The 8,144-nt window shown below is 38.2% G+C and overlaps 1 long non-coding RNA gene across 1 annotated transcript; it reads right to left on the reverse strand.

The window, feature by feature from the left end:
• Window positions 1–598: 598 nt before the first annotated feature.
• On the reverse strand, window positions 599–6,136 carry LOC127529091 (uncharacterized). The gene is made up of 3 exons (XR_007935749.1): window positions 6,076–6,136; window positions 1,451–1,539; window positions 599–1,370 (listed from the first exon to the last, which is right to left on the reverse strand). It is a non-coding gene; the product is annotated as an uncharacterized LOC127529091 (long non-coding RNA).
• Window positions 6,137–8,144: the final 2,008 nt, after the last annotated feature.

Raw genomic sequence — 8,144 nt, forward strand, 5'->3', positions numbered from 1 at the left:
CATGTCTAACCCACATAAAGCACAACCCCAGCACCATCTTCTGTGATACTATTGCTCGTCGTGTACTCAAATTTAAATGGCTTTTATTCACCCATATAGTGTCTTAAATGTGAGTTAATAACTGAATAACGAAAAAGGAAATACACTTTTCATGCAAATTTTATTGAATAAATGTTATGAGAACAACAAAAGTGAACAATGTGAGAACAATGCACCTAAAAAAACCATGTCAAATGTACAAAAAAAAAACAAAACTTAAAAATCACCACATAGCTTTAACATATTTTACCCAGAGCACAGAAAATTTAAAGTTACATTGTTTTGCTATTTTGATCATTAAAATTATTCCACAAATAACTTCTCTAACATATTTTAATACTAATAAAGGCTAAACTGCTTAACAAATATAACTTTATGAAAACGAAAAAATATATATACAATTAAAAAGTACACAAGAGGAAAATTGAAAGGTCCTTCTCCTTAAATATATCTGATGGTGAGATGGCCCTGTTGAAGAACACAAAAAGGTCTAGTTGGTCAGGATGATTGACAAAACAACGTCTCAGGGTCACAAGGTCACAGACTTCCCAGACCCCTGTGGACATTCTCAGCAAGCATACTGTTGTAGTGTTAATCCAATTGCAGCTCCATTTCAAGAGGGTCTTCAGAAATCTTCTCTCTTCAGCACCACAGTCAGTTGCACAAGACTTGACCAGGGTGCATGGCAAAGGGCATCACCAGACAAAAAAAAGAAAACAGCAAAAAAAAACAATGGTTATTATCTAGTGTAAATCTTTCAAAGTGTATGCAGTTCCATTCATAAACCAGAAGTAAATCATAAACTGATAGAAGTGGGAATTAAGCAGAGGTGAAGTTTAAAGATGGAGTTTTAAAAGTATTTTGAAAGGTTTTTCATTTATAGCCGGCATTCTATATTTTTGGTATACATGTGCAAGCTGCTTCACCAGTTCTTTCATAAGCAAATTAGTGGTTGTGGATTAAAAATTACACTGAGGAGTGATGGGGGAGAGACAGTACCAAATACAGCAAGGGACTAAATTGTTCAGAGCTTTTTATGTAATGAATAGTATAGTACTTTAAAAATCAATTGTGAAGGAGACAGCCATCCAGTTTATTAAAGCTAAAGTCAAGTAAATAAGCTTGGAATATGGAGAAAAACAAAATGTAAACAAAACAAGATGCATTACCCCAGAATACTTGGCAATGATGCAGTAGATTCAGACCCAAGACTCAAATGAAGGATTCTGGAAGCACTGGGCAGTAGCATCACCTTCTATTCCAACAGATATCACAGCATTCCCTCCTTCTTTAATTGCTGCCCTATCTTTCGGTTAAATTCTTCCACTTCACTAAGGCAAGTAAAATATAAAAATAATAAACAAGAAATATTTAAACGCTTACTTCAAACGTTCATAGACTTGACTTTTACCTGATACTGTATTCTGGGCCACCAAGAAATAAGTCTTCTGCCTCCTGTCCTGATACACCCTGTAGAGCAGCCAGGGCATGGATGATGGACTATCCAAAATTAAGAAAGAACAAAATACAAAAGTTGCTTGCATGTAACTGAATTATAACCACATCACGTTATAAGTGAAGGCATACACTAATTACCCAGTAACAAAGCATAATACCCCTAAGAATGTGTGCTTTATTTTGCAAATGAAACAGCCTGGTTTTGTTTCTATTGAAACTCATACAATGAGAAAAACAACAGTTACTGTGATTGCGAGGATTCACACACAGACTAAAATATTGTGGTCTAATGTTGGGGAGAAAAAAAATTGCATAGTTGCATAAGAAAAAACACATTTTAACATTCGTTAGTAGATACCAATTTACTTCTCTCTTTAAAAGAACTGTAAAATGTGACATCTGGGGCCTCATGTATAAACGGTGCATATGCACAGAAATGTTGCGTACGAACGTTTCCACGCTCAAATCGCGATGTATAAAACCTAAACTTGGCGTAAAGCCACGCACATTTCCACGGTACCTCATACCTTGGCATACGCAATTTCTCAGCTCGGTTTTGCAGACTGGCGGCATCCAGCGTCAAAGCAGTGCTACTGTTCCTGTGTGATCACGCTTTCTTTCTTAGATCCACATTCCTGATGCGGCTTTATAAATACACTGAAACTAACTGCATATTGTTTATTAGTGTAAAGCATCTGATTGTAATTAACCTGCAGCAATATAACGGTCCAGGGGATAGCCATAGTATTCCAAATACCATAACTGCTTTAGCGTTGTAACTCTCACTGCATTTTCTTCTTCTTTCAGCTGGTCCCGTTAAGGGTTGCCACAGCAGATCATCTTTTTCCATATTACAGTAATCCCTCGCTATATCGCGCTTCGACTTTCGCGGCTTCACTCTATTGCAGATTTTATATGTAAGCATATTTAAATATATATCTTTGATTTTTTGCTGGTTTGCGGATTTCTGCGGACAATGGGTCTTTTAATTTCTGGTACATGCTTCCTCAGTTGGTTTGCCCAGTTGATTTCATACAAGGGACGCTATTGCCAGATGGCTGAGAAGGTACCCAACCAGAGCGCGTATTACCTATTAAATAAAACTCCTCAAATATATTGTGAGCACGGGGGCTCTTCGCACCCCTAGAGGATACGGCCGCTCCTCAAAAAACGCTGAAAGATTACCTTCATATTGCTCTCTTCTTTGCTGGGCTTACATATGGCTGCTTTATCAAGCGATATGCTTCCTGCATGGTGCTTCGCATACTTAAAAGATCAAACAGCACGTATTGATTTTTACTTTTCTCTCTCTCTCTCTCTTGCTCTGACATTCTCTGCTCCTGACGGAGGGGGTGTGAGCAGGGGGGCTGTTCGCACACCTAGATGATATGGACACTCGTCTAAAAATGCTGAAAGATTACCTTCACATTGCTCCCTTCTGTGCAGCTGCTTCGTGAAGCAACATGCTGCACGGTGCTTCGCATACTTAAAAGCTCGAAGGGCACATATTGATTTTTGATTGTTTGTTTTTATTTGTCTCTCTCTCTCTCTGACATTCTCTGCTCCTGACGGTTTTGAGCTGCTGCCTTCCTTGCAACTGCTTTGTGCGGCGGTACTTCGCATACTTAAAAGCCAAACAGCCCTATTGATTTGTTTGCTTTTCTCTCTCTCTCTGACATTCTCTGCTTCTGATGCGCACTCCTTTGAAGAGGAAGATATGTATGCATTCTTTTAATTGTGAGACGGAACTGTCATCTCTGTCTTGTCATGGAGCACAGTTTAAACTTTTGAAAAAGAGACAAATGTTTGTTTGCAGTGTTTGAATAAAGTTCCTGTCTTTCTACAACCTCCTGTGTTTCTGTGCAAATCTGTGACCCAAGCATGACAATATAAAAATAACCATATAAACATATGGTTTCTACTTCGCGGATTTTCACCTTTCGCGGGGGTTGCGTTCCAGAACCCCCCGCGATGGAGGAGGGATTACTGTATACTAAATAATTATAGGCCTATTTCAAATTTACCGTTTCTCTCTAAAATACTAGAAAAAGTAGTTGCCAGTCAGCTTCAGACACACCTTACGCATTACAATTTATTTGAGAAATTCCAGTCTGGTTTTCGCACTGGTCATAGTACAGAAACGGCACTAACACGGGTTGTAAATGACATTCTGATATCCTCTGATGAAGGAAACTCCACTGTAATTATGTTGTTGGACTTAAGTGCAGCATTTGACACCATCGACCATTCTATTTTACTGCACAGGCTAGAAAATGATGTTGGGCTTACAGGCACCGTTCTCGCTTGGTTTAGTTCTTACTTATCAAATCGATTCCAATATGTACAGAAATGTGCTGACAGTACTCCATCATTATATACAGAAGTTCAATATGGAGTCCCGCAGGGCTCAGTACTGGGACCTTTACTGTTTTCACTGTACATGCTTCCACTGGGATCTATAAACATATGGTTTCTACTTCGCGGATTTTCACCTTTCGCGGGGGGTTCTGGAACGCAACCCCCGCGATTGAGGAGGGATTACTGTACTCTCACTGCACCACTCGGAGTATTTATATCACTGTATCTGAGTGGGGAATCACAGCAGCAGCTGATCGGAAAGAGAATTATCGGTACACAGCAGGAAGCACACACTGCCTCAGCCACGGCAAAACGCTTTAGAGACTTCCCAGTACGGACTTCGCGGTTTTGAAAAAGTTTCATCCCAAGAACTCTAAACGCACTCAATCAGTCCATCAAGTGCTCCTTGTAGAACTGTTTACTTATAAGTACAATTACCTCACTGTAAACTTGCACTACAGTTATAATATTGCACAACCTGCGCCACTTTATAAAGCACGTATTTACATATGATGACGGTATTCATTTTTAAGATGAAATGCAGCAAAATATGTTGATTATATTATACAGATAAAACTTTAACTTCATTTAAATAATCTGTATTGTTAATAATTAAACATGTGAGGGCACGGTGTCGCAGCACTAGCTAGTTCAGACATTGCTCCTGCATTGCGTTGTATTCTTGCGCTGACGCGACACTGGAAAGATAGACGGATAGAATAATTAAACATGTACTACGAAGATATTTCAATGTTCATTAAAAGTTTTGAAGAATCGGCGTTCTAAGCTTACAAATGGCTTCACGTCTATTACATAGCAGATTGTGTGGCGATTGAGTTTTTGGAGAAAGAAAAGTAAGGACAGGAATTGGAGGTTAGTACGTTTGAAAGAGACAGTACTGCTGTGATAAATTATTTCATTGAAGGTCGCGCATGGCGCAGCAAGCCTCTTGCGTGAGATATGAACAAGCACTGCACCACCGTGTTCCCATGTTTAATAACATGCTTTCATTCCTATCATCATGAAAAAGATATCACGTGTATATCTCAGTATTTTAATTATTCAGAGAGCTGTAATATCACAAATGTAATGGATTCTGTGTCCTGTCAGAGAAAAAGAAAGCCCGTTTAAGAAGCAGGTAGTGATTCACACACAGAGCACAAAGAAGATCAAATACAGAACAAAGCATTTAACGTCCTACTTTAGTTACAGTGGGATTTGAGAAACTAGTAAATTAAACGATTTTAAGATGAAGTTTATAATGTTCTACTTTAATGGCAAAATAAACTATGTGATTAAAGTGGAAATTTCGAGATTAAAGTTGACATTTCGTGCTTTTTTCCCACTGTGTGCCTATTTTTTTGTCTGTACCCTAATAAGCTTTCATATGACACTCAGACGGTGGGCTACGACTTGTCTTTCCATGGTGACTTTGATATGTGATTTCTTTTTTATTTCGGGCACTGTGCGACTTTGTGAACTTGAGCTTTCGAGTTTCTCAGACACTCTGTCACTCGATCAACTTCCTTTTGTTGATTATACCACTGTTTAAACCAACAAATAGTACGTTTTTCCTTTGCCTCCACTTGGTATTCGCTGAAATTCTTATATTTTTCCCCATGCTTTTCCCATTGTCTTTTCTCAGAAGGCTATTTATATCGATGTGCATATTCAAAGAGGCGTAATTCTGGGAGGAGTTGGGGCGGGACAGAAGGCGCGTGCAAGTGAGTTACTTTTCACGCTGATCGGGATTTATGTAGTGGAAGAACGTGAAAGTTTGCGTACGTACAGATTCCTGCATCTGGATTTTTCTGTGCGTACGCACATTCCCGCTTTTGTGCTTACGCCATGTTATAGTGTGAGTTCTACGCACAGCGTTATACATGAGGCCCCTGATCTAAGATACATCTAGGCAGTTCAGATTTTCATTTTCCCAAAAAGAGAAAACCTAGTAATCCATTAATCAAGTATAAATCAGTAAATAACAGGAAAGTCCACCTGAGCAGTTTTTTTAATAACACAATTTATTAAAAGTTTTGCATATTTCAAAATATTCATGCACGTTCATTCAAATCACCAGCCTATTTAAAATGGTAAATTTTGTAATATTCCAATTATTAAACAAAACGTCAGATAATCCTAAATATATCTAGATTATATTACAGTACATACTGTATTCTCAAAAACTGAAAAGCATTCAATAAACATTACATACAGTACCTTTAATCATAAAATTCACGGACACACGTCATATTTCACTTCGCTCTCTGACCGTTAAATTGTTGCGTAAATTCTTCTCGTAAAAGATATTCTTTCAAGTCGTTGTAAAATTGAAAAGTCTTCATTTTTTCAAGAAGTAAAAAATATTCTTCTTCCCGGAGAAAAATTAAATATGCTCCTATTCTTTATGGCATTCTTCTTTCTCCTTCTCACTCGAATGGCGGAAGTTCTATTTGTTAATGCAGACCGAGAAATTAAAATTAAAATTTTTTTCTCATGTGTCGTAAAACATTCGACATATGCAGAACAAATCGGGCAGCGTCGTGAAATGAATTTTAATTAAGCAGAGAGCGCGTGTGCGATAACAAATCGGATGGGGACTTGTGTCGCAAAGTAAAAAAAACGCAGATCATGCAGGGTCGTAATAGTAAAGCTCTGCGCATGCGTGCGCAAATCGGGTAGACACGACAGATCGGGTAGTGATATGAATAAACTGTAAAATGAATAAACCGTAATGTCAAGTTTTACTGCATGCACAGTTCCGATCAGGCCGTGCTGTAAAGTGGATTTTTTTGTTTTTAATGTTTTTTTTTATTAAGCGCATGCGGTGTGTGTCACTACCTGATTCCCGTTGCCGGCACGATCTGTGTGCGCGTGCGTATTGAAAGGTTACGTCATCACACACTTTACGGTGCTGCCCAATCTGTTTAATGCATGCATGAACACTTTACGGCATGTTAGGCTTTCAATACGCCTGCGCGCACAAATTGGGTAGGCACGCAGATGATGAAAAAAATGATGCTACATATAATGACAGTTAAGTTGGGGTTCTTTCAACATCCAACAAAAAACCACAGTAACTTAAAAAAATATTATTAGTCAAACTTTACTCTAAGCAGAACTTTTATCTATTGTGATGGTTTACTTTGGTAATAATTGATCTACAGGAGTACCAAGGAAGGAGGCAGAACAAGACGTAAGGATAGACTTTATTAATGTTTGAAGTCCGTGAGTGAATATCTACTGTGTTTATGTTTTTAACAGTTACAGTGAAGCAGAAGAGTCTGGCCGTGTTATGGGGCAGTAGTTAAACAAGAAGGAAGGAGAGATGTGTGCCATGTTGAAGTAGCAGCTGGCCCTCCTGCCCGGCACTTCTAGAATCCTCCATCTAAACCTCTGCTCTGATCTGCTGTGCCTTTGCCAAGTGATCATGAGGTATTGGCCTTTTTGTTTTTTGTCTCAGTCTCATTACACTGGCTGCTGGCTGCCTGTCTCATGCAGAATTGATTTCAAGGTTCTATTAAATAATTAGAAGGCTTTGAGTATTTTAGACCCTGCCTGTATTTTGGAGTGTCTGCTCCCAACATTTTTTTTCTCAAACGTTGCTTTGCTTTTCATTCCAAGATCAACCATAAAAACCAGCAGCTTTCTGTACTCATGCAACAAAATCTGGAATGCTTTGCCAATGGAGAAGTGCCAGGCTACAAATGTCAACCATTTCGAAAATCTTCAACAAGCCCACTTTTCTAATTTGTCTTTTTCTTAATTGCTTGCATTGGTTGTAATAGATTAGAAATGGTACTGTGTACACTTTGTAAGCTCTGCACTGGGCACTAACTTATGCTGTTTTTCTCTGTTGTCTTTTTCCAGTTTATTGCAAGTATGTAAGATTAATAGCCATTGGAATAAATGAGGATTTGAACCAGTGGCTTTATTATGATCTTCATTTCTTCAGCATCTGACCTGATTGAACAACTGAGAACGAATTAAAGAATTTTAACAAGTTGACAGTAACAGCACTAAGGACAGGGACAGTCAGCACAGTGCCATGCAACACACTTAATTCTTTTCTTTTTTTGAAAAAGGACCATATATTTCTATAAAATTTGTTGGATACATTAGGTTTTGTAAACCTGATGCCTTAAGAAAAATGGCAATTTTATAATAATAATTTATGTCTAAAGATATTTTTAAACAAACACAATTTGTTCATAAGAGGGAAATTGCAACAATAGATCAAAACGGAAAGGAAACTTCATATGATATGCATGCGTGAACACTTTACGGCA

Source organism: Erpetoichthys calabaricus, chromosome 9, assembly GCF_900747795.2.
Source record: "Erpetoichthys calabaricus chromosome 9, fErpCal1.3, whole genome shotgun sequence".
Taxonomy (NCBI): domain Eukaryota; kingdom Metazoa; phylum Chordata; class Cladistia; order Polypteriformes; family Polypteridae; genus Erpetoichthys; species Erpetoichthys calabaricus.